Source organism: Arachis hypogaea, chromosome 20 (genome assembly GCF_003086295.3).
Source record: "Arachis hypogaea cultivar Tifrunner chromosome 20, arahy.Tifrunner.gnm2.J5K5, whole genome shotgun sequence".
In the NCBI taxonomy this organism is placed as follows: Eukaryota; Viridiplantae; Streptophyta; class Magnoliopsida; order Fabales; family Fabaceae; genus Arachis; species Arachis hypogaea.
The window spans coordinates 75,129,276-75,153,914 of NC_092055.1; the positions used below are offsets into that span (position 1 = coordinate 75,129,276).

Consider the following 24,639-nt stretch of genomic DNA (forward strand, 5'->3'; position numbering starts at 1 on the left):
GCCAGTTTGGGCCATCAAATCTCGGATAAAGTATGGACTATTATATATTGCTGGAAAGCCCAAGATGTCTACCTTCAAACACAATTGCGAGCGCGCCATTTGGGTATCTGGAGTTCCAGAAAATCTATTTGGAGTGCAGGAGGGTCAGAATCTAACAGCATCTGCAGTCCTTTTTCAGCCTCTGAATCAGATTTTTGCTCAGGTCCCTCAATTTCAGCCAGAAAATACCTGAAATCACAGAAAAACACACAAACTCATAGTAAAGTCCAAAAATGTGATTTTTGAATAAAAAATAATAAAAATATACTAAAAACTAACTAAATTATACTAAAAACTATGTAAAAACAATGCCAAAAAGGGTATAAATTATCCGCTCATCAATGTTATTCTGCACTTGTTGTTTCTTTGAGTTTGATGTTTTCTCTTTTCCTTCCTTTTTCAGGATGGCCACCAAAAAAGGCAAGAAAAAGGCGTCGAAAAAGCCGCCTACAAAAAGGGCACCTCAAAGGTCAACCACCAAGGCGCACCATGCACCAAATGCTAAACCCCTCTCCAACAGGGTGAAAAAGATTATTCATATTGATGAGCATGAGAAGGGCAACCCTGCGAAGGACCCCACAAGGTTTCCCAACCACTTTTGTGAGCTCATGTTCCCCGCTATGGTTTAAAGAAATTATCATTCTGAACATCTCCTCGCCCCTCCGGAGCACATTGTTCAGTTTGTGATGCCCTGCATTGAGCGGCGACAATGGGGATTTCTAATGCGGAGACCGCAAGAAGCCAACCTTTCTTGGGTGGTGGAGTTCAACTCCAACAACCACTCCCCTTCTCTCCAATCAGTTTTTGTGCGCTGGAAGCAAGTCTCCATTTCGGAAGAAGCCATTCAGAGGATGCTTCAAGTTTTGCCAGTGCCGGATAGGACAAATGGTTACCAAGAAGTCCTGCTACAGCGCTGCATAGTCGAATTTGATTGGGATTTGATCCTTAGGGTCATTGCCTAACCGGAGACACATTAGACCCAAGGGAGACTCAGGCCCTGGCCTAAGTGCATTGATGCACGCGCGCTTACTATGGAGGCTCGAGTGTGGGCCCAAATCTTGTACCACCACGTGCTTCCAAGCACTCAAGAGTCATCCATCATAGCGGACTTAGCCCTCCTTGTCTGGTGCAAACTCAATAAGAGGCCTGTCAACATCCCTCTTCTCATCCGACAGGCAATGGGTCACGTCCATGCTAAGGGTAACCTCCCATTTCCCGCCTTGGTAATAGATTTAGTTGCTGCTGCTGGTGTTCCCCACGAGGCTACGGACATGAAGGCGATAATTCCAGCAAAGGGCGACATCATCCCGAGCGGAAAGTATCTTCAACCTCCTGCGGCTACCACAAGCCTTGACATGGGTATCTGATGAGCGGATAATTTATACGCTTTTTGGCATTGTTTTTACATAGTTTTTAGTATAATTTAGTTAGTTTTTAGTATTTTTTATTAGTTTTTAAATAAAAATCACATTTCTGGACTTTACTATGAGTTTATGTATTTTTCTGTGATTTCAGGTAATTTCTGGCTGAAATTGACGGACTTGAGCAAAAATCAGATTCAGAGGTTGAAGAAGGACTGCAGATGCTGTTGGATTCTGACCTCCCTGCACTCAAAGTTGATTTTCTGGAGCTACAGAACTCCAAATGGCGCAATCTCAATTGTGTTGGAAAGTAAACATCCAGGGCTTTCTAGCAATATATAATAGTCCATACTTTGCTCGAGTTTAGATGACACAAACTGGCATTCAATACCAGTTCCATGTTGCATTCTGGAGTTAAACGCCAGAAACAAGTTGCAAAGTGGAGTTAAATGCCAGAAACAGGTTACAAACTGGCGTTCAACTCCAAGAGAAGCCTCTACATGTGTAAAGCTCAATGCTCAGCCCAAGCACACACCAAGTGGGCCCCATAAGTAGATTTTTGCATCATTTACTCATTTCTGTAAACCCTAGTAACTAGTTTAAGTATAAATAGGACTTTTTACTATTGTATTTACATCTTCGGATCATTTTAGTCTTGGTTACTCCGGTTCCCCTCTGGGGCCGAAACCAATGAACTCCATTATCACTTATGTATTTTCAACGGTAGAGTTTCTACACACCATAGATTAAGGTGTGGAGCGCTGCTGTTCCTCATGAATTAATACAAAGTACTATCGTTTTTCTATTCAATTCAAGCTTATTCCGATTCTAAGATATTCATTCGCACTTCAATATGAATGTGATGATCGTGACAGTCATCATCATTCCCAACCTATGAACGCGTGCCTGACAACCACTTCCGTTCCACCTTAGATTGAATGATTATCTCTGGGATTCCTTAATCAGAGTCTTCGTGGTATAAGTTAGAATCCATGGACGGCCATTCTTGAGATCCGGAAAGTCTAAATCTTGTCTGTGGTATTCCGAGTAGGATCTGGGAAGGGATGGCTGCGACGAGCCTTAAACTCGCGAGTGCTGGGCGTAGTGACAAACGCAAAAGGATCAATGAATCCTATTCCAGTATGATCGAGAACCGACAGATGATTAGCCATGCAGTGACAGCGCATTGGACCATTTTCACTGAGAGGACAAGATGTAGCCATTGACAACGGTGATGCCTAACATACAGCTTGCCATAGAAAGGAGTATGAATGATTGGATGAAGACAATAGGAAAGCAGAAGTTCAGGAGGAACAAAAGCATCTCTATACGCTTATCTGAAATTCTCACCAATGAATTACATAAGTATCTCTATCCTATTTTATATTTTAATTATCAAAACGCTATAATCAATTGAATCTGCCTGTCTGAGATTTACAAGGTGACCATAGCTTGCTTCAAGCCGACAATCTCCGTGGGATCGACCCTTACTCACGTAAGGTTTATTACTTGGACGACCTAGTGCACTTGCTGGTTAGTTGTGCGAAGTTGTGACAAAGAACTAAGATTATGAACGTGCGTATTAAGTTTTTAGCACCGTTACCAAGGAATGGAACCGTCACGATTTCTGCGCACCAAGTTTTTGGCGCCGTTGCCGGAGATTGTTCGAGTTTGGACAACTGACGGTTCACCTTGTTGCTCAGATTAGGTAATTTTATTTTAATTTTAAACTTTTTATTTCTTATTTTAGAAAAAAAATTTCTTCTTTTTTTGTTTTTCCCAAAATAATTTTCGAAAAAAAATCCAAAAAAATCTTTTACAAATCATAAAAACCAAAAATATTGTGTTTCTTGTTTGAGTCTAGTGTCAATTTTTATGTTTGGTGTCAATCGCATATTTTTAATTTTTCTTTAAATTTTCGAAGAACACATGCATTGAGTTTCTTTCTTGTTCTTCATGATCTTCAAGTTGTTCTTGTTAAGTCTTTTTGTTTGATTTTTAAAATTTCTTGTTTTGTGTCTTTTCTTATTTTTCATATGCATTCTTGAATTCTTAGTGTCTAAATATTAAAAATTTCTAAGTTTGGTGTCTTGCATGTTTTCTTCTATTGAAAATTTTTCAAAAATACATACTTGATGTTCAACATGATCTTCAAAGTGTTCTTGGTGTTCATCTTTACATTCAAAGTGTTCTTGCATGTTTTCTTTGTTTTGATCCAAAATTTTCATGCATTGAGTCTTTTTGATGTTTTTCTCTCTCATCATTAAAAATTCAAAAATAAAAAATATATCTTTCCTTATTTCACTCATAATTTTCGAAAATTTGATTTGATTTAGCCAAATTTTTTAAAATCTAGTTGTTTCTCATGAGTCAAATCAAATTTTTAATTTAAAAATTCTATCTTTTTCAAATCTTTTTCAAAAATCAAATCTTTGTCATTTTTCTTTTATGATTTTCGAAAATTTCAAATTGATTTTCAAAATCTTTTTCTTATTTTTATTTCATATTTTTGAAATTAATGCTAACAATTAATGTGATTGATTCAAAATTTTTAAGTTTGTTACTTTCCTAATAAGAAAGGTTCAATCTTTAAACTCTAGAATCATATCTTTTTAGTTTCTTGTTAGTCAAGTAATCAACTTTGATTTCAAACATCAATTCTTTTCAAATTTCTTTTTCAAATCTTTTTCAAATTAAGTTTCAATCATATCTTTTTCAAAATCAATTTCAAAATCTTTTCTAACTTCTTATCTTTTCAAAATTAATTTTCAAATCTTTTTCAATTAATTCTATCCTTTTGTTTCAATCATATCTTTTTCAAAACTACCTAACTAATTCTCTCTCTCTCTCTAATTTTCGAAAATCACCTTCCCCTTTTTCTAAAATTTCCTTTTTAATTAACTATTTGTTTTAAATTTAATTTAATTTGATTTAATTTTCTTTGCTTACTTTTTGAAATTTTAATTTTAATTTTAAATTACAAACAAAAGTATTTTTTATTTTAATTTATTTAATTTTCGAAAATTCTTCTCCCTCACCTCCTTCTATTTATTTATTTATTTACTAACACTCCTCTTCATCTAAGAATTCGAACCTACTCCTCACCCTTGTGTTTGGATTCTCCTTCTTCTATTCATATCTTCTTCTATACTCATAAAGGAATCTCTATCCTGTGACATAGAGGATTCCATATTTTCTTTTCTGTTTTCTTCTTTTTCATATGAGCAGGAGCAAGGATAAAAATATTCTTGTTGAAGCTGATCCGGAACCTGAAAGGACTCTGAAGAGGAAGCTAAGAGAAGCTAAAACACAACACTCTAAAGAGGACTTTACAGAAATTTTCGAAAAAGAAGGAGACATGGCCGAAAATAATAACAATGCAAGGAAGATGCTTGGTGACTTTACTGCACCAAATTCCAATTTTACATGGAAGAAGCATCTCAATCCCTACCATTGGAGCAAACAATTTTGAGCTGAAACCTCAATTAGTTTCTCTGATGCAACAGAACTGCAAGTTTTATGGACTTCCATTAGAAGATCCTTTTCAGTTCTTAACTGAATTCTTGCAGATCTGTGATACTGTTAAGACCAATGGGATTGATCCCGAGGTCTACAGGATTATGCTTTTCCCATTTGCTATAAGAGACAGAGCTAGAATATGGTTGGACTCTCAACCTAAAGATAGTCTGAACTCTTGGGATAAGCTGGTCACGGCTTTCTTAGCCAAGTTCTTTCCTCCTCAAAAGCTTAGCAAGCTTAGAGTGGATGTTCAAACCTTCAGACAAAAGGAAGGTGAATCCCTCTATGAAGCTTGGGAGAGATACAAGGAACTGACCAAAAAGTGTCCTTCTGACATGCTTTCAGAATGGACCATCCTGGATATATTCTATGATGGTCTGTCTAAATTATCAAAGATGTCATTGGACCATTCTGCAGGTGGATCCATTCACCTAAAGAAAACGTCTGCAGAAGCTCAAGAACTCATTGACATGGTTGCAAATAACCAGTTCATGTACATTTCTGAAAGGAATCCTGTGAGTAATGGGACGCCTCAGAGGAAGGGAGTTCTTGAAATTGATACTCTGAATGCCATATTGGCTCAGAATAAAATATTGACTCAGCAAGTCAATATGATCTCTCAGAGTCTGAATGGATTGAAGGAATCATCCAACAGTACTAAAGAGGCATCTTCTGAAGAAGAAGCTTATGATCCTGAGAACCTTGCAATAGCAGAGGTGAATTACATAGGTGAACCCTATGGAAACACCTATAATCCCTCATGGAGAAATCATCCAAATTTCTCATGGAAGGATCAACAAAAGCCTCAACAAGGCTTTAATAATGGTGGAAGAAACAGGTTTAGCAATAGCAAACCTTTTCCATCATCCACTTAGCAACAGACATAGAATTCTGAGCAGAATCCATCTAGCTTAGCAAATATAGTCTCTGATCTATCTAAGGCCACTTTAAATTTCATGAATGAAACTAGGTCCTCCATTAGAAATTTGGAGGCAGAAGTGGACCAGCTGAGTAAAAGAGTCACTGAAACTCCTCCTAGTACCCTCCCAAGCAATACAGAAGAAAATCCAAAGAGAGAGTGCAAGGCCATTGATTTAACCATCATGGCCGAACCTACAAGGGAGGGGGAGGACGTGAATCCTAGTGAGGAAGACCTACTGGGACGTCCAGTGACTAATAAGGAGTATCCCTTTGAGGAACCAAAGGAATCTGAGGCTCATTTAGAGACCATAGAGATTCGATTGAACCTCCTTCTGCCCTTCATGAGCTCTGATGAGTATTCTTCCTCTGAAGAGGATGAAGACATTACTGAAGAGCAAGTTGCTAAATACCTTGGTGCAATCATGAAGCTGAATGCCAAATTATTTAGTAATGAGACTAGGGAAGATAAACCTCCCTTGCTCACCAATGAACTAAATGCATTGGATAGGCAGAAATTACCTCAAAAGAAACAGGATCCTGGCAAATTCTTAATACCCTGTACCATAGGCACCATGACCTTTGAGAAAGCTCTGTGTGACCTGGGGTCAGGAATAAACTTAATGCCACTCTCTGTAATGGAGAAACTTGGGATCATTGAGGTGCAAGCTGCCAGAATCTCATTAGAGATGGCAGACAACTCAAGAAAACAGGCTTATAGACAAGTAGAAGACGTGTTAGTAAAGGTTGAAGGCCTTTACATCCCTGCTGATTTCATAATCCTAGACATTGGGAAGGATGAGGATGAATCCATCATCCTTGGAAGACCCTTCCTAGCCACAGCAAGAGCTGTGATTGATGTGGACAGAGGAGAATTGGTTTTTCAACTGAATGAGGACAATCTTGTGTTTAAGACTCAAGGATCTCTTTCTATAACCATGGAGAGGAAGCATGAAAAGCTTCTCTCACTGCAGAGTCAACCAAAGCCCCCATAGTCAAACTCTAAGTTTGGTGTTGGGAGGCCACAACCAAACTTTAAGTTTGGTGTTGAACCCCCATATTCAAACTCTAAGTTTGGTGTTGGGAGGTTCCAACCTTGCTCTAATTATCTGTGAGGCTCCATGAGAGCTTACTGTCAAGCTATTGACATTAAAGAAGCGCTTGTTGGGAGGCAACCCAATGTTATTTAATCATATCTATTTTATTTTCTTTTTGTTATTTCGTGTTTTATTAGGTTGATGATCATGTGAAGTCATAAAAACTACTGAAAAATAAAAAATAGAATAAAAAAACAGCATTGAAAATAGCACACCCTGGAGGAGAGTAGTCTGACGTTTAACGCCAGAAACAAGCATCTACCTGGCGTTAAACGCCAGAAACAGGCTACATTTGGGCATTTAACGCCAAAAACAAGCAGCAGTCTGGCGTTAAACGCCAGAATTGCACAGCAAGGGCGTTGTACACGTCTAATTGGATCAGGGATGTTAAGTCCTTGACCCCACTTGATCTGTTGACCCCACAGGATCCTCTCAGGATCTGTGGACCCCACAGGATCCCCACATCTTCTTCTCTCCTCTTCACACCTTTTCATAACTCTCTTCCCCAAATACCCTTCACCAATCACCTCAATCACTCTTTCCCATCACCTCTTCACCAGTCACATCAATCCTCTCTTCCCCACAAACCCCACCTACCTTCAAAATTCAAACTAATTTTCCTCCCAAACCCAACCCTAATGGCTGAACCCTAACCCTCCCTACACCCTTATATAAACCCCTATTTCCTTCTTCATTTTCACACAACACAACCCTTTCTTCTTCCCTTGGCCGAATACACACCCTTCTCCCTCTCCTCCATTCTTCTTCTTCTACTACTACCTTCTTTCTTCTTTTGCTCAGGGACGAGCAAACATTTTAAGTTTGGTGTGGTAAAAGCATAGCTTTTTATTTTTTCATAACCATTTATGGCACCTAAGGCCAGAGAAACCTCTAGAAAGAGGAAAGGGAAAGTAATTGCTTCCACCTCTGAGTCATGGGAGATGGAGAGATTCATCTCAAAGGTCCATCAAGACCACTTCTATGAAGTTGTGGCCAAGAAGAAAGTGATCTCTGAGGTTCCTTTCAAGCTCAAAAAGAATGAGTATCCGGAGATCCGACTTGAGATCCAAAGAAGAGGTTGGGAAGTTCTCACCAACCCCATTCAACAAGTCGGGATCTTAATAGTTCAAGAGTTCTATGCAAACGCATGGATCACTAGGAACCATGATCAAAGTGTGAACTCGACTCCAAAGCATTGGCTCACCATGGTTCGGGGAAAATACTTAGATTTCAGTCCAGAAAATGTAAGGCTAGCGTTCAATTTGCCAATGATGGAAGAAAACGCACGCCCCTACACTAGAAGGGTCAACTTTGATCAAAGGTTGGACCAAGTCCTCAAAGACATATGTGAGGAAGGAGCTCAATGGAAAATTGACTCAAGAGGCAAGCCGGTTCAATTAAGAAGGCATGACCTCAAACCAGTGGCTAGGGGATGGCTAGAGTTTATTCAATGCTCAATCATTCCTACTAGCAACCGGTCTGAAGTTACTATAGACGGGGCCATCATGATCTGTAGTATCATGATTGGAGAGGAGGTGGAAGTTCATGAGATTATACCTCAAGAACTTTACAAGGTGGCTGACAAGTCCTCCACTTGGGCAAGGTTAGCCTTTCCTCACCTCATATGCCACCTCTGCAATTCGGCTGGAATTGATATAGAGGGAGACATCCTCATTGAAGAGGACAAGCCCATCACTAAGAAAAGGATGGAGCAAATAAGAGATCATGGACCTCAACATAAGCATGAGGAAATTCCACACCATAAAATCCCTGAGATGCCTCAGGGGATGCACTTTCCTCCACAAAACTATTGGGAGCAAATCAACACCTCCCTAGGAGAATTAAGTTCCCATATGGGACAACTAAGGGTGGAGTAACAAAAACAAGGAAGAGACATAGAGGAGCTCAAAAGCACCATTGGTTCTTCAAGAAGAGGAAGACGCCACCCTCACTAAGGTGGACTCATTACTTAATCTCCTTATCTATTTATTTTCTGTTTTCGGTTTCCATGCTTCATGTTTAATTATGTTTGTGTCTTTACTATATGATCATCAGTGTTTAAGTGTCTATGTCTTAAAGCTATGAATGTCCTATGACTCCATCACCTCTCTTAAATGAAAATTGTTTTAAAAATAAAAGAACAAGAAGTACATGGTTTTGAATTCATCCTTGAAATTAGTTTAATTATTTTGATGTGGTGACAATACTTTTTATTTTCGGAATGAATGCTTGAACAGTGCATATGTCTTTTGAAGTTGTTGTATATGAATGTTAAATATGTTGGCTTTTGAAAGAATGATGAAAAGGAGAAAGGTTATTTGATAATCTGAAAAATCATAAAAATGATTCTTGAAGCAAGAAAAAGCAGTGAATACAAAAGCTTGTAAAAAAATGACGAAAATAAAAGAAAAAGAAAAAGCAAGCAGAAAAAGCCAAGAGCTCTTTAAACCAAAAGGCAAGAGCAAAAAGCCAATAGTCCTTAAAACCAAAAGGCAAGGGTAATAAAAAAGATCCAAGGCTTTCAGCATCAGTGGATAGGAGGGCCTAAAGGAATCAAATCCTGGCCTAAGCGGCTAAACCAAGCTGTACCTAACCATGTGCTTGTGGCGTGAAGGTGTCAAGTGAAAACTTGAGACTGAGCAGTTAAAGTCGAGGTCCAAAGCAAAAAGAAGAGTGTGCTTAAGAACCCTGGACACCTCTAATTGGGGACTTTAGCAAAGCTAAGTCACAATCTGAAAAGGTTCACCCAGTTATGTGTCTGTGGCATATATCTATCCGGTGGTAATACTGAAAAAACAAAGTTCTTAGGGCCACGGCCAAGACTCATAAAGTAGCTGTGTTCAAGAATCAACATACTGAACTAGGAGAATCAATAACACTATCTGAACTCTGAGTTCCTATAGATACCAATCATTCTGAACTTCAATGGATAAAGTGAGATGCCAAAACTATTCAAGAGGCAAAAAGCTACAAGTCCCGCTCATCTGATTGGAGCTAAGTTTCATTGATATTTTGGAATTTATAGTATATTCTCTTCTTTTTATCCTATTTGATTTTCAGTTGATTGGGGACAAGCAACAATTTATGTTTGGTGTTGTGATGAGCGGATAATTTATACGCTTTTTGGCATTGTTTTTACATAGTTTTTAGTATAATTTAGTTAGTTTTTAGTATATTTTTATTAGTTTTTAAATAAAAATCACATTTCTGGACATTACTATGAGTTTGTGTGTTTTTCTATGATTTCAGGTAATTTCTGGTTGAAATTGAGGGACTTGAGCAAAAATCAGATTCAGAGGTTGAAGAAGGACTGCAGATGCTGTTGGATTCTGACCTCCCTGCACTCAAAGTGGATTTTCTGGAGCTACAGAACTCCAAATGGCGCGCTCTCAATTGCGTTGGAAAGTAGACATCCAGGGCTTTCCAGAAATATATAATAGTCCATACTTTGCCCGAGTTTAGACGATGCAAACTGGCGTTCAACGCCAGTTCCATGTTGCATTCTGGAGTTAAACGCCAGAAACAGGTTGCAAAGTGGAGTTAAATGCCAAAAACAGGTTACAAACTGGCATTCAACTCCAAGAGAAGCCTCTACACGTGTAAAACTCAATGCTCAGCCCAAGAACATTACTCATTTCTGTAAACCCTAGTAACTAGTTTAAGTATAAATAGGACTTTTTACTATTGTATTTACATCTTCGGATCATTTTAGTCTTGGTTACTCCGGTTCCCCTCTGGGGCTGAAGCCAATGAACTCCATTATCACTTATGTATTTTCAACGGTAGAGTTTCTACACACCATATATTAAGGTGTGGAGCTCTGCTATTCCTCATAAATTAATACAAAGTACTATCATTTTTCTATTCAATTCAAGCTTATTCCAATTCTAAGATATTCATTCGAACTTCAATATGAATGTGATGATCGTGACAGTCATCATCATTCCCTACCTATGAACGCGTGCCTGACAACCACTTTCGTTCCACCTTAGATTGAATGAATATCTTTGGGATTCCTTAATCAGAGTCTTCGTGGTATAAGTTAGAATCCATGGACGGCCATTCTTGAGATCCAAAAAGTCTAAACCTTGTCTGTGGTATTCCGAGTAGGATTTGGGAAGGGATGGCTGCGACGAGATTCAAACTCGCGAGTGCTGGGCGTAGTGACAGACGCAAAAGGATCAATGGATCCTATTCTAGTATGATCGAGAACCGACAGATGATTAGCCATGCAGTGACAGCGCATTGGACCATTTTCACTGAGAGGACAGGATGTAGCCATTGACAACGGTGATGCCTAACATACAGCTTGCCATAGAAAGGAGTATGAATGATTGGATGAAGACAAAAGGAAAGCAGAGGTTTAGGAGGAACAAAAGCATCTCTATACGCTTATCTAAAATTCTCACCAATGAATTACATAAGTATCTCTATCCTATTTTATATTTTAATTATATTTTAATTATCAAAACTCTATAATCAATTGAATCCGCCTGACTGAGATTTACAAGGTGACCATAGCTTGCTTCAAGCCGACAATCTCCGTGGGATTGACCCTTACTCACGTAAGGTTTATTACTTGGACGACCCAGTGCACTTGCTGGTTAGTTGTGCGAAGTTGTGACAAAGAACTAAGATTATGAACGTGTGTATTAAAATTTTAGCGCCGTTACCAAGGAATAGAACCGTCACGATTTCTGCACACCACTATCCCTTCCGACCTTCCTACCACTTCATCAGCACCACAGAAATCCTTCCACCAACTACTTGTTGAGCTTACTCAAAAGGTAGAACGATATGAGCGGCGGAACAAACGCCGATTTGCTTACTTGAAGAAGCTTTGGGGTTGTGCTAACCCACCTATGGAGGAGCCGGACATTTCCACATCCACTTCAGACCAAAGTGAAGAGAGCACTCAAGAGAGGGATAGTGGAAGTGCCGACCCCAATCCCACCTTGCGCCTTACCAATAGTACGGAGGACCGTGCAAACTTCTAAGTGTGGGGAGGTCGTTTACCGACTTCCGTAGGTAACAACCCTTTCTTTTCAACACCCATAATTTTAATTTTTTCTTTTGTTAATTAGGATTAGTTACATAGCTAGTTTTTGTTCTTGAACATTTTTTGCATGGTAGTTGTTCTTGTTAGGACTATTTGGTTAGGGTGATGACTTCTTTTCCAAGGATTTGTTTTTAGGGCACCCTACCAATTTGGAAATTTTTTTTGTGTTAAACTTGCTTGAAAAATTTATTTTGGAACATGGTTTGAGCTAAGAACACACAACCTTATGAGTTTTGAGCCTAATTGATTGGTTGCATCTTATCAACAAATATATCTTGTTTCGGTGTGTGTTGTTCTCTCTAAGATTGTGATTTTTGTCTTGCTTGATTCTATATTTCCATTGTTTGGTGTATGCATGCATATATATATGATTGACGCCTTTGTTTCACTAAGCTTACGTACCCATATGGCCTTACCCTTTCATCATCCTTTGCAAACCAATGTTGAGCCTATTTAACCCCATTTGTTCTTTATTTTAGCACATCACTAACTCTAAGCGAAAGACAATGAATACCCCTGATTTGAATCCTTGGTTACCTTAGATGGTGCACAAAATTGTGATCATCAATGGTGCCAACAACTTGGTACGCACAATTATAATCTCAAATCTTTTTCACAATTCCGCACAACTAACCAGCAAGTGCACTGGGTCGTCCAAGTAATAAACCTTACGTGAGTAAGGGTCGATCCCACGGAGATTGTCGGCTTGAAGCAAGATATGGTCATCTTGTAAATCTCAGTCAGGCGGATTCAAATGGTTATGGAGAATTGATAATTAAAAGATGAATAAAATATAAAATAGGATAGAGATACTTATGTAATTCATTGGTGAAAATTTCAGATAAGCGTATGAAGATGCTTTGTTCCTCCTGAACTTCTGCTTTCCTATTGACTTCATCCAATCATTCATACTCCTTTCCATGGTAAGCTGTATGTTGGGTTTCACCGTTGTCAATGGCTACCTCCCGTCCTCTCAGTGAAAATGGTCCAAATGCGTTGTCACCGCACGGCTAATCATCTGTCGGTTCTTGATCATGTTGGAATAGGATCCATTGATCCTTTTGCGTCTGACACTACGCCCAACACTCGCGAGTTTGAAGCTTGTCACAGTCATCCCTTCCCAGATCCTACTCGGAATACCACAGAAAAAGTTTAGACTTTCCGGATCTCAGGAATGGCCACCAATAATTCTAGCCTATACCACGAAGGTTTTAATCTGAGATTAGAAACCCAAGAGATACACATTCAAGCTTGTTTGCATGTAGAACGGAAGTGGTTGTCAGGCATGCGTTCATAGGTGAGAATAGTGATGAGTGTCACATAATCATCACATTCATCATGTTCTTGAGTGCGAATGAATATCTTAGAGAAGAAATAGGCTTGAGTTGAATAGAAAAACAATAGTACTTTGCATTAATTCATGAAGAATAGCAGAGCTCCACACCTTAATCTATGGTGTGTAGAAACTCCATCGTTGAAAATACATAAATAAAAGAAGGTCTAGGCATGGCCGGATGGCCAGCCTCCCAAAGAGGGTTCAAACATCAAAGCATGATTCAAAGATTGATGAAAGATGAAAATACAATAGCAAAAGGTCCTATTTATAGAGAACTAGTAGCCTAGGGTTACATAAATAGGTAATTAATGCAGAAATCCATTTTTGGGCCCACTTGGTGTGTGCTCGGGCTGAGCATTGAAGCTTTCCTCTGTTGAAACTTTTCTTGGAGTTAAACGCCAGCTTTTGTGCCAGTTTGGGCGTTTAACTCCAGCTTCTTTGCCAGTTCTAGCGTTTTAACGCCAAAACCTTTATGTTGACTTGGAACGCCGGTTTAGTCCATTAAATCTCGGGCAAAGTATAAACTATTATATATTGCTGGAAAGTTCAGGATGTCTACCTTTCAACGCAATTGAGAGCGCGCCAATTGGGTTTCTGTAGCTCTAGAAAATCCACTTCGAGTGCAGGGAGGTCAGAATCCAACAGCATATGCAGTCCTTTTTCAGCCTCTGAATCAGATTTTTGCTCAAGTCCCTCAATTTCAGCCAGAAAATACCTGAAATCATAGAAAAACACACAAACTCATAGTAAAGTACAGAAATGTGATTTTTATTTAAAAAATAATAAAAATATAATAAAAACTAACTAAAACATACTGAAAACTACCTAAAAATAATGCCAAAAAGCGCACAAATTATCCGCTCATCACAACACCAAACTTAAATTATTGCTTGTCCCCAAGCAACTGAATATAAAATAGGGTAAAAAGAAGAGAATATACAATGTATTCCAAAAACATCTATGAAGATCAGTCTTAATTAGATGAGCGGGGCTATTAGCTTTTTGCTTCTGAACAGTTTTGGCATCTCACTTTATCCTTTGAAGTTTAGAATGATTGGCATCTATAGGAACTTAGAATTTAGATAGTGTTATTGATTCTCCTAGTTTAGTATGTTGATTCTTGAACACAGTTACTTTATGAGTCTTGGCCGTGACCCTAAGCATTGTGTTTTCCAGTATTACCACCAGATACATAAATACCACAGACACATAACAAGGTGAACCTTTTCAGATTGTGACTCAGCTTTGCTAGAGTCCCCAATTAGAGGTGTCCAGATCTCTTAAGCACACTCTTATTGTTTTGGACCACGACTTTAACCGCTCAGTCTCAAGCTTTTCACTTGACACCTTCACGCCACAAGCACATGGTTAGGGACAGCTTGGTTTAGCCGCTTAGGCCAGGATTTTGTTCCTGTGGGCCCTCCTATCCACTGATGCTCAAAGCTTTGGATCCTTTTTACTTTACCCTTGCCTTTTGGTTTAAAGGGCTATTGGCTTTTTCTGCTTGCTTTTTCTTTCTCTTTTTCTCTCTCTTTTTTTTATTTTTCGCCTCTTTTTTTTTCGCATATATTTTTTTCTGCAATCTTTTCACTGCTTTTTCTTGCTTCAAGAATCAATTTTATGATTTTTCAGATTATCAATAGCATTTTTTCTTTTTTCATCATTCTTTCAAGAGCCAACAATTTTAACATTCATGAACAACAAATTCAGAAATATGCACTGTTCAAGCATTCATTCAGAAAAAAAAAGTATTGCCACCACATTAAAATAATTAATCTGTTTTAAAATTCAAAATTCATGTACTTCTTTTTCTTTTTGCAATTAAAAACACTTTTTATTTAAGAAAGGTGATGGATTCATAGGACATTCATAGCTTTAAGGCATAGACACTTTGACACTAGTGATCATGTAATAAGACACAAACATAAATAAAACATAAAGCATAATTTTTGAAAAACAGAAAAATAAGAACAAGGAAATTAAAGAATGGGTCCACCTTAGTGATGGCGGCTTGTTCTTCCTCTTGAAGATCTTATGGAGTGTTTGAGCTCCTCAATGTCTCTTACTTGCCTTTGTTTCTCCTCCCTCATGATTCTTTGGTCTTCCCTAATTTCATGGAGAAGGATGGAATGCTCTTGGTGCTCCACCCTTAGTTGTCCCATATTGGAACTTAATTCTCCTAGGGATGTGTTGATTTGCTCCCAATAATTTTGTGGAGGAAAATGCATCCCTTGAGGCATCTCAGGGATTTCATGATGAAGAATTTCCTCATGCTCTTATCTGTGAGTGGGCTCTCTTATTTGCTCCATCCTTTTCTTAGTGATGGGCTTGTCCTCATCAATGAGGATGTCTTCCTCTATGTCAATTCCAGCTGAATTGCAGAGGTGACAAATGAGATGAGGGAAGGCTAATCTTGCCAAAGTAGAGGACTTGTCCGCCACCTTGTAGAGTTCTAGGGATATAACCTCATGAACTTCTACTTCCTCTCCAATCATGATGCTATGGATCATGATAGCCCGGTCTATAGTAACTTCAGACCGGTTGCTAGTAGGAATGATTGAGCGTTGGATGAACTCCAACCATTCCCTAGCCACGGGCTTGAGGTCATGCCTTCTTAGTTGAACCGGATTCTGATAAACCACTATTTTATGGTTTATCTTATGCTCAATAGAGTGGTTTTTATCAAGTCCTTGCCCATTTATTCATACTAATTGCATGGTTTTACATTCTCCTTCCTGATTTTGTGCTATGATTGAAAACATGCTTCTTTGGACTTATATTTGCTAATATTAATCCTCTCTTATTACCATTCGATGCCTTGATATGTGTGTGAAGTGATTTCAGAGATTACAGGGTAGGAATGGCTTGGAGGATGGAAAGGAAGCATGCAAAAGTGGAAGGAATACAAGAAACTGAAGGAACTGCTAAAACTGTCCAGCCTGACCTCCTGGCACTCAAATGACCATAACTTGAGCTACAGAGGTCCAAATGACGCGGTTCCAGTTGCGTTGGAAAACTAACGTCCGGGGCTTCAATTTGATATATAATTTTTAATAGCTGCCCCAAAGCCAGGTGACGCAAATACGTGGATCACGCGGGTGCATGACCTGGCAAAAGTGCAATCCGCGCAAACGCGTGGACGACGCCTCCGCGTCACTTTGACACGACCTGAACGTACCAAAATACACTGGGGGCGATTTCTGGGCTGCTTTTGACCCAGTTTTCGGCCCGGAAGACACAGATTAGATGCTATAAAGTGGGGGAATGCATCCATTCATCATACAAGCTCATAATTCACAATTTTAGGTTTTAGATGTAGTTTTTAGAGAGAGAGAGGTTCTCTTCTCTCTTTTAGGATTAGGATTTAGGATTTTTATTATGTTTAAGCTATGATCTCTTTATTCCAGGTTCTATGTTCCTTCAATATTTATTTTCTACTTTTATTTACTCTAATACTTTTATTTGTATTTGATTTATGTTGCCCAATTGACTTATGAACCTTTCCATATTAGAGTTGAATTTATGTTTAGACATAATTTGATGTGTTTTAGATTTATGAATGCTCTTAATCTAATTTAGAATTTCCCCTTTTGACTTTGGTTGAGTCATTGGAGACACTTGAGTTATCAAACTCATTGTTGATTGAAAATTGGAATTCTTCAAGAATTAATTGGAGTTCCAATAACTCTAGCCTTTCCCAAGGAAAGACTAGGACCTGAGGAATCAAAATTAATTCATCCACTTAACTTACCTTCATAGTTAGAGGTTAACAAGGTGGGAGAAAAATCCAATTCTCATCACAATTGATAAGGATAACTAGGATAGGACTTCCAGTTCTTATACCTTGCCAAGAGATTTTATTATTGTTAATTTATTTTACTTGTCATTTAAATTACCTGTTCCTTACTTTCAAAACCTCCAATTTACAAGACTCATAACCAATAATAAGAACACCTCCCTGCAATTCCTTGAGAAGACGACCCGAGGTTAAATACTTCGGTTATCAATTTCAAAGGGGTTTGTTACTTGTGACAACCAAAACTTTTGTAAGAAAGGAATTCTTGTCGGTCTAGAAGCTATACTTACAACGGAAACTTATTTGTGAAAATTCGAGATCGCGCGAGAGTTTCGTTCTTCAAAATGGCGCCGTTACCGGGGAATTGCAAACGTGTGCCTTATTATTGGTTATTGTAAATATTTGCTTTTTACCTGTTTATTTGTTTTTATTTTTACTTTTTCATAAATTAAGAGGTTATTGGTTTTTATTTAGTTATTAAAAATTTTTCAAAAATTTGTTCTTCGTGCTCATTTTGATCTTCAAGTTGTTCTTAGTCATTCTCTTCGTTTTGATCTAAAAATTTTAAGTTTGGTGTCATTTTATTGTTTTTCTCTTTCCTCATTTAATTCAAAAATATCTTTTCTCTTTATTTTTAATTGAATTTTCGAAATTTTCATTAAAAAAAATTTCAGATTTTTATTTTAAAATTTTTATCTTATCTTATCTTATTTCAAAAATCAAATTTCAAAATTCAAATTTAAAAATTTTCAAAATTCAAATTTAAAAATTTTCAAAATTTCAAAATTCAAATTTCAAAAATTTAAAATTCAAATTTCAAAATTCAAATTTCAAAATTTCAAATTTCAAATTTCAAAATTTAATTTTCAAATTCAAAATTTAAATAACCTTTTAATTTAAATTTGTTTTTATTTTCATTTTTAATTTTTATTTGCTATTATGAGTTCTCACCCCAGTCGCTTTGAGTTTGGTTCCGATGTTGTTGCAAGGAATGGAAATTATAATAGGAACATGCATCAAGGTCAAAACAATCAGAGATGGAAGGAGCCACGAGGATCTGATCAACCCTTCCGGCAGCAACACCTTGCACAATACCACAAACAAAGACCATCCTATAATGCATGCCAAAGCAATAGATATGGTGGACCCCCATCATATACCTATAACCCACCTCCTCAACACAACTCTGAACCACCATACTCACAAGCCCCTTTCCACCAAACACCACCATATGACCCTAACCCGTATCCACCATACCAACCACCTTATGAGCCAAATGAACCATACACAGAACCACCCCCATTCCAACACAACTACTCTCATGAACCACCACCTCAATATACACCATCTCCTTATCATTATCAAGATGAACCACCTTCCTACCATGAACCCTTTCTCCTAATAAATGAACCCTCCTATCCACTACAAACCACCATGGAGAAAGCACTTACCGATCTAAACTCTACTATACAAGCTCTCATCGCCCAAATCAGACCACCAATTACCTTCAATAATCAACCCTCAAGCTCTAGTGCACTTCCTTTTCAACCACAGAATGATCTCTCCATCCCATCACCACCATCCATGGAAGAGCACCCACATCCATCAATCCAAGAGCAACATGATCCCAATGATGCTATTGACATGGAACAAGAGAGAAGGGATCATCTTCGCGAATCCATACTTCATAAGGAGCTAGAGGAGGCCCTAAAGGTGAAGGTAGTAAAGACCCTTGAAGTTGAAGGAGTGGTTGAAGAATTTTAGTGAAGGAAGACATCAAGGAGGAGTCTGATTTTGTCTTAGAGCAAGAGGAGGCCCAAAATGTGGAGATAGGAGAGACCCTTGAAGATGAAAGAATAGTTGAAAGGAGTTGTCATGGAAAGAAAATCATCAAGGATGAGTACGATTTTATATTAAAACTACTGGACAAAGCAGTAATTATTGAAGAGGAAAAAGTGGTTGAAGACTTGCGAGATGCTAAACCTCCATGGGAAAGTCAAGACATAGAGCCTCCTTCCAAGACGGTTGCATTTGATGTTGAGGAGGGTGTACAACCTCCAAGGCATGTCATGGTTAAGGACTTGGAAGAGGTCGATCAAGAGATGGAGATTCAAGAAGAAGAAGCACAACCTCCCATGCCCTTGGAAAGTAGTGAAGAGGAGATTGAATTGGAAGAAAGCTACCAAGAGGAAGAGGTTGAAATTGAAGAAGCTTACAAGGAGGTGGAAGTTGTCAAAGAAGAGCACAAGGGAGTGGAGCTGGAAATCACCTTGCCAAAATTGTTGGAGACCCCTCCCCCTAAGTTGCCATCATCCTTCACAACATTCAAGTGGGTAAAATTCATATCCCTTAGCTTTCTAATTCCACTTGAATATGGGCTACTGGAGACGGATGGTCAACTTAGAGCTCTTTGTGGCATTAAGAGTAAGAGGAAGATAGTCAGTGGTAAGAATTATCTTGCAAGGTTCATTATGATTGGAAGCTTTAAGTTTAAACGCAAAGGTTGGTGTAGAGCTCAATTGAATGGGTCTGGGAAGTTGTTTGGACACTTCAGTGAGAATTCTAAGGCTGAACCACTCGGATGGAATCATAATAATCAACTTGAAGACGGGTGTAGAAACAAGATTTGGGATCCCAGAGGTTACTGGAAGTACAAACATTGGTGGTGATTCCTGGATGAGTTCAAGCACAAGCCACCATAACAAAGGACTCCCCAAATGTCCAACTTAAGGACTTTAACTAAAAGTGCTAGGTGGGAGACAACCCACCATGGTATTTCGTCCCTTTTTCAGTTTTAATTCTAGTCTGTTTTGTTTGTTTTTGAGTTTTATTTTATTTTATTTCATTGAACCTGGAATTACTCATAACATTCATATCATTTTGCATTCTATATACTGCATATAAAAAAAAACACGCACGCGATGTGGCAGCGTCACTGACGCGTCTGCGTCACCAGTGCGTTTTTAAGAAAAGAGAATTGAATAGAGAGTCACGCGAGAGCGTGGCTGGAGGCGTGCCTTTGGCACAAAATTGATCCACGTGACCGCCTCGCTAACGCGTCCGCGTCATGTGGGAAAAATGCCTCCCACGCGTCCGTGTCACCCACGCGAACGCGTGGCTCTGTAAAATCGACGTAAAGGGGTGTAAGGCAGAATGTTGGGCTGGAATGTGGCTGGAACCATGCTGGAAGCACAGCCCTACCACGCAAACGCATGCCCCACGTGTCCGCGTCAGTATTCAAAAATAGGCCATTCACGCGTGTGCGTCACCCACGCGCACGCGTCACCCAAAAATTTGGCAATATGCGAATGAAATAGAGAGTTACGTGAACGCGAGGCTGCTCTCATGCCAATCGCACAAATCAGGCCACGCGATCGCATGACTCACGCATCCACATCACCTGACCTTATCGCGCACCATGCGACCGCGTCACTCACGCATCCGCGTCGCCTTCGCCGCACAACTTATCCAGATCAGCGCCAATTATCTTGTCTTTTCTTTTCTATTCCTAGTCTCTTCTATCTTTTCTTTTTTCTTTTTTCTTTCTTACTTTATTTCTTTCACTTCTCATTCTTTTTCACCTTCATTCTATTTTACTTAATTTATTTGCATATTTCATTCATTACATTTTAATTTTGTGCATATTTTTCTTTTCTTTTCTAAATTTATTATTATTTTTCCATTGGTGTCACTTGTTCATATTCAACTGTTGTGTCTTTTTTGGTATTATTTTGGTGCTCAGTGACTTGTTTTACACTGTTGGGTAATATTAGTTAAGTCAAATGCTAATCTATTATGATATTTGTATTAATTTTGCATTGACATTAATTTATATTGTCTTGCACTCTCTTCCCCATTGTTGCAAATTTTTGCACTCTTGATTTGCCATGTACTTCAACTATTTTCTTACTTGCATGTTGTAGCTACCATGTAATTGAGACCCTTATTATCTGGCATTAACACCCATATTTTATTTATTTTCTATCTTTATTTTTGGTTACTTTTCTTCTTTTCCCTCTTCTTTCAGGATGGCCACCACAAAGGGAGAGGAAAAGCTTCTTAATGGGAAGACAAACAAGTCCACCTGCACAATCTTTGGAGAAAAGTATCAGTTGAAGCAACCCGTCCACTTGTACATCTTAGCATGCACCGAGGACGGTGCAATCTTTAAGTGTGGGGAGGTCGATACCGATCTCCATGGGTTAGTTATTTTCTTCTCAACACCAATATTTTATTTTCTTTGTTAATTGCTGCATTTGCATGTTTAATTGCATGTTTGTTTGATTTTATGCATTTAGTTACCACTTGGTTGAAGTAATATTTTCTTTTTCAAGAAATTTTTATAGTATTTCACTAATTTAAATTAAAAACTTTTCTATAAAGGGTATAAGTAAGTCCCCGTATTGTGAGGAGCTAAGTTTGCTATTGCATACCAAAATAATCCAAGAGTGAATGTGTAATTCTAAGTTTGGTGTTCTACCAAGGATTTCAGTTAGAATCACATTACACCTCTTCAATGGCAAGTTGCTAGCCCCAACCAATCAGGGAAACCACATAACAATAGTTTAGTTTCTATCTTATAGTCAGTTTATTACTAAAAGCACATGAGGTTCTCTGCATGTATTCAATCTGTGCATTAGGAAACGAACTAAGTTTGGTGTTCGCACACCAAATGAAGTTCAGAAAATCATAAGTATACATGCATGCTAACTATCCCTCAAGTGCTTGGGGAACAAGAAACTTCCAATAACTTTGCAGGAATTCAATCAACCTTCTGGAAAAACAGTGCACCACCACCCAAGGAGGCGAAAAAGGACGCAGAAGCTATGGATGATGACAACAAAGAGATAGACAGAAATCACCACCAAAAGGTTGTATTGTGACTTGATTCATTGTGCTTGGAAATGTTAAAAATTGGAAGTCTGAATGTGCCCCTGATTAATAGTCACTCTTTAGCTTAAACCACTAGAATTTAATAATCGCTTTTCCTTGCTTTTGTCATATGTGTGCTGGTTCAATTTACCTGTTTTCATCTGCATCTTGCTTATTGTATGTTTGTCCTTTTAAACCAAATAAAAAGAGATGGTATGAAAGACCAGAGTGATGTTCAAGTTGTGGAGTAGGTCCTTAAATTTGTGGTGTAGTAATCACTTAGCTAAGTTGGTTCACCAACAAGGTAGGAAGGCAACTATCTGTCCTGAATCATATGCTTGAAACACACCCCATGAGACTAGCTAAATAACAAGATCCTAATAAGAAAAAGGAAGAGAACAATAAGAGTTGAAAAAGAAAGAAAAGTAATAAGAAATAAGGCTAGGCACCAAGGGCTTGAATCTTGAGGGATATGTCTGTGGTGCTCTTGTACCAAGGATCTACTTGAATGAATAAGTTCTTAGGAGTACTTCGTCACTTGGTAACTTGGGTTAACTAATCCGGGATTATCAACTGAAAATCCACTATCAAGAGCAACCTTGCTACAGAACATTTAGTAACCCAAAGAGGTGCTGGACACCAAGGTCTCAAGGAAAGAAAATAACAAACCATGTGCCTGTGGTGTGTATGTATGGGGGAGAGAGACTTGAGGGAGTAAGTCCTTAGGGGTGTTTCAACACCTAGCACCTTGAACCAACTGGTTCGGGAGTGTTGGCTGAAAGCTTATCTTAAAGAGTCGCCCCCACACAGAACACTTAGCCTAAGGATGCAATAAATCGTGGAAAGACAAAGTGATCAATAAATAAAAGTCTCAAAGGGTACAATCAAGTGAGTATTCCAGGGCATGATAAAGGTCTGAAAGCCAATAAAGGAATGAACCTAAGTTGCTATGCATGAAACCCCATAAAACCAAGGACATGACTTCCACAATAATGATTCATTTCTCTTGTCATTTCATTCATCATTCTCTTGTTCCAGTACTTGCTTAGGGACAAGCAAGCTTTAAGTTTGGTGTTGTGATGCCAGGGCATTTTGGCCAGTTTCACTGACCTTTTCTTTATGGTTTTAGGGTAGTTTCATGCACTTTCCTAGGAAATAAGCAAGTTTTGGGTAAATAATCATTTACATCTTGATTCAAGCAAACATTGTAAATTTTATATAATTTCATGAGAATTATGCATGAATTGAATGATAAATTGAATGATGCATAATCTCATGGGTTAGAACCTAGCTTTGATGCACTTTATTTGCTTGATTTCAGGACAAAGGAAGCAAGGAAGATGCCACGTTAATAGCCATGTTAGTCCAACTAATGTGACCATTAATGTGGAAAGGAGGCTAGCTTACAACGTTAACGAGAAAAGTGAACACCAATAACGCTTTCGTGAGCCATCATAGCCCACGTTAGTGTCCACGTTAACTACGTTAACGTGGAAGCTAACGTGGAAGAAAAGTAAAGCTCCAACGTTAGTGGTAAAAGTGAATGCCACTAACATTGGGGAGAGGGGCACACTTAGCCACGTTAAGAGTCACGTTAACTACATTAACGTAAACTCTAACGTCGGAGAAGCAATGAATAGCCAATGTTAGTGACACTCACCTTTGTCACTAGCGTTGGACTAAGCCTCTATTAGCCACGTTAGTTGCCATGTTAATTGCATTAACGTGGAAGCTAACGTGGAGGAAAGGAATGATGAGCCAATGTTAGTGACACTCACCTTTGTCACTAACATTGGAGATGGCTATCACTACCACGTTAGAAGTCACGTTAACCTAAGTAACGTGAACTCTAACGTGGGAAGAAGGGTGTTTGGAGCGTTAGTGACAAAGGTAAGTGTCACTAACACTCTCGAAGTTGAGGCATACCCACGTTAAGTGTCACGTTAGCTACACTAACGTGAACTCTAACGTAGGGAAGAAGGGGCCAAGGGCAACATTATTGGCAAAGGTAAACGCCAATAACGCTCGCGATGGATCAAGAGGCAACATTAGTGGTCACGTTAGTGCCACTAACGTTGAAGTTAACGTAATTCATCTTGGCTTAGGAACGTTAGTGCAAAAGGTGATTGTCACTAACGCTCTCGAACCCACATTTTCACTTAATGTTAACGCCACTAACGTCCTAGCCAAAGTCCATGCCTACTTCACACTCTCTCTGCAAGTAAAGCTGAACCCACTAAAGATTCCAAACTGCTTCAACTCAAGATCCAAAGGCCCATATCCAAGACTTGAAGAGCCAACTAGAAGATCAGAAGAGTAGTATATATAGGGGTAGTTTTGAACTAGAGAAGAGCTTTTGGATTGAGAGGACTACTCTCTGTATCATTTTACTTTCTCTTCAACTTCTAGTTTTACTTCAGAATGTACTCTTCATCTTTGCTTTCTATTCCCAGAGCCATGAACAACTAAACCCCTTTCATTGGGTTAGGGAGCTCTGTTGTAATTTGATGGATCAATAATAGTTTTCATTATTCTTCTTCTTTCTTTTCTCTTGATTTTACTTTAAAGCTTTCAATATTCATCCAATTGGATAGTTGTCTTGGAAAAGAAACTATTCATACTTGGATCTCTTCTGAACCTTG

General features: G+C 38.6%; 1 non-coding gene across 1 annotated transcript; it reads right to left on the minus strand.

Moving 5' to 3' along the window:
* Positions 1–5,152: 5,152 nt before the first annotated feature.
* LOC112788561 (small nucleolar RNA R71) lies at positions 5,153–5,260 on the minus strand. Its single transcript, XR_003195921.1, has one exon. It is a non-coding gene; the product is annotated as a small nucleolar RNA R71 (small nucleolar RNA).
* Between the last annotated feature and the right edge of the window lie 19,379 nt (positions 5,261–24,639).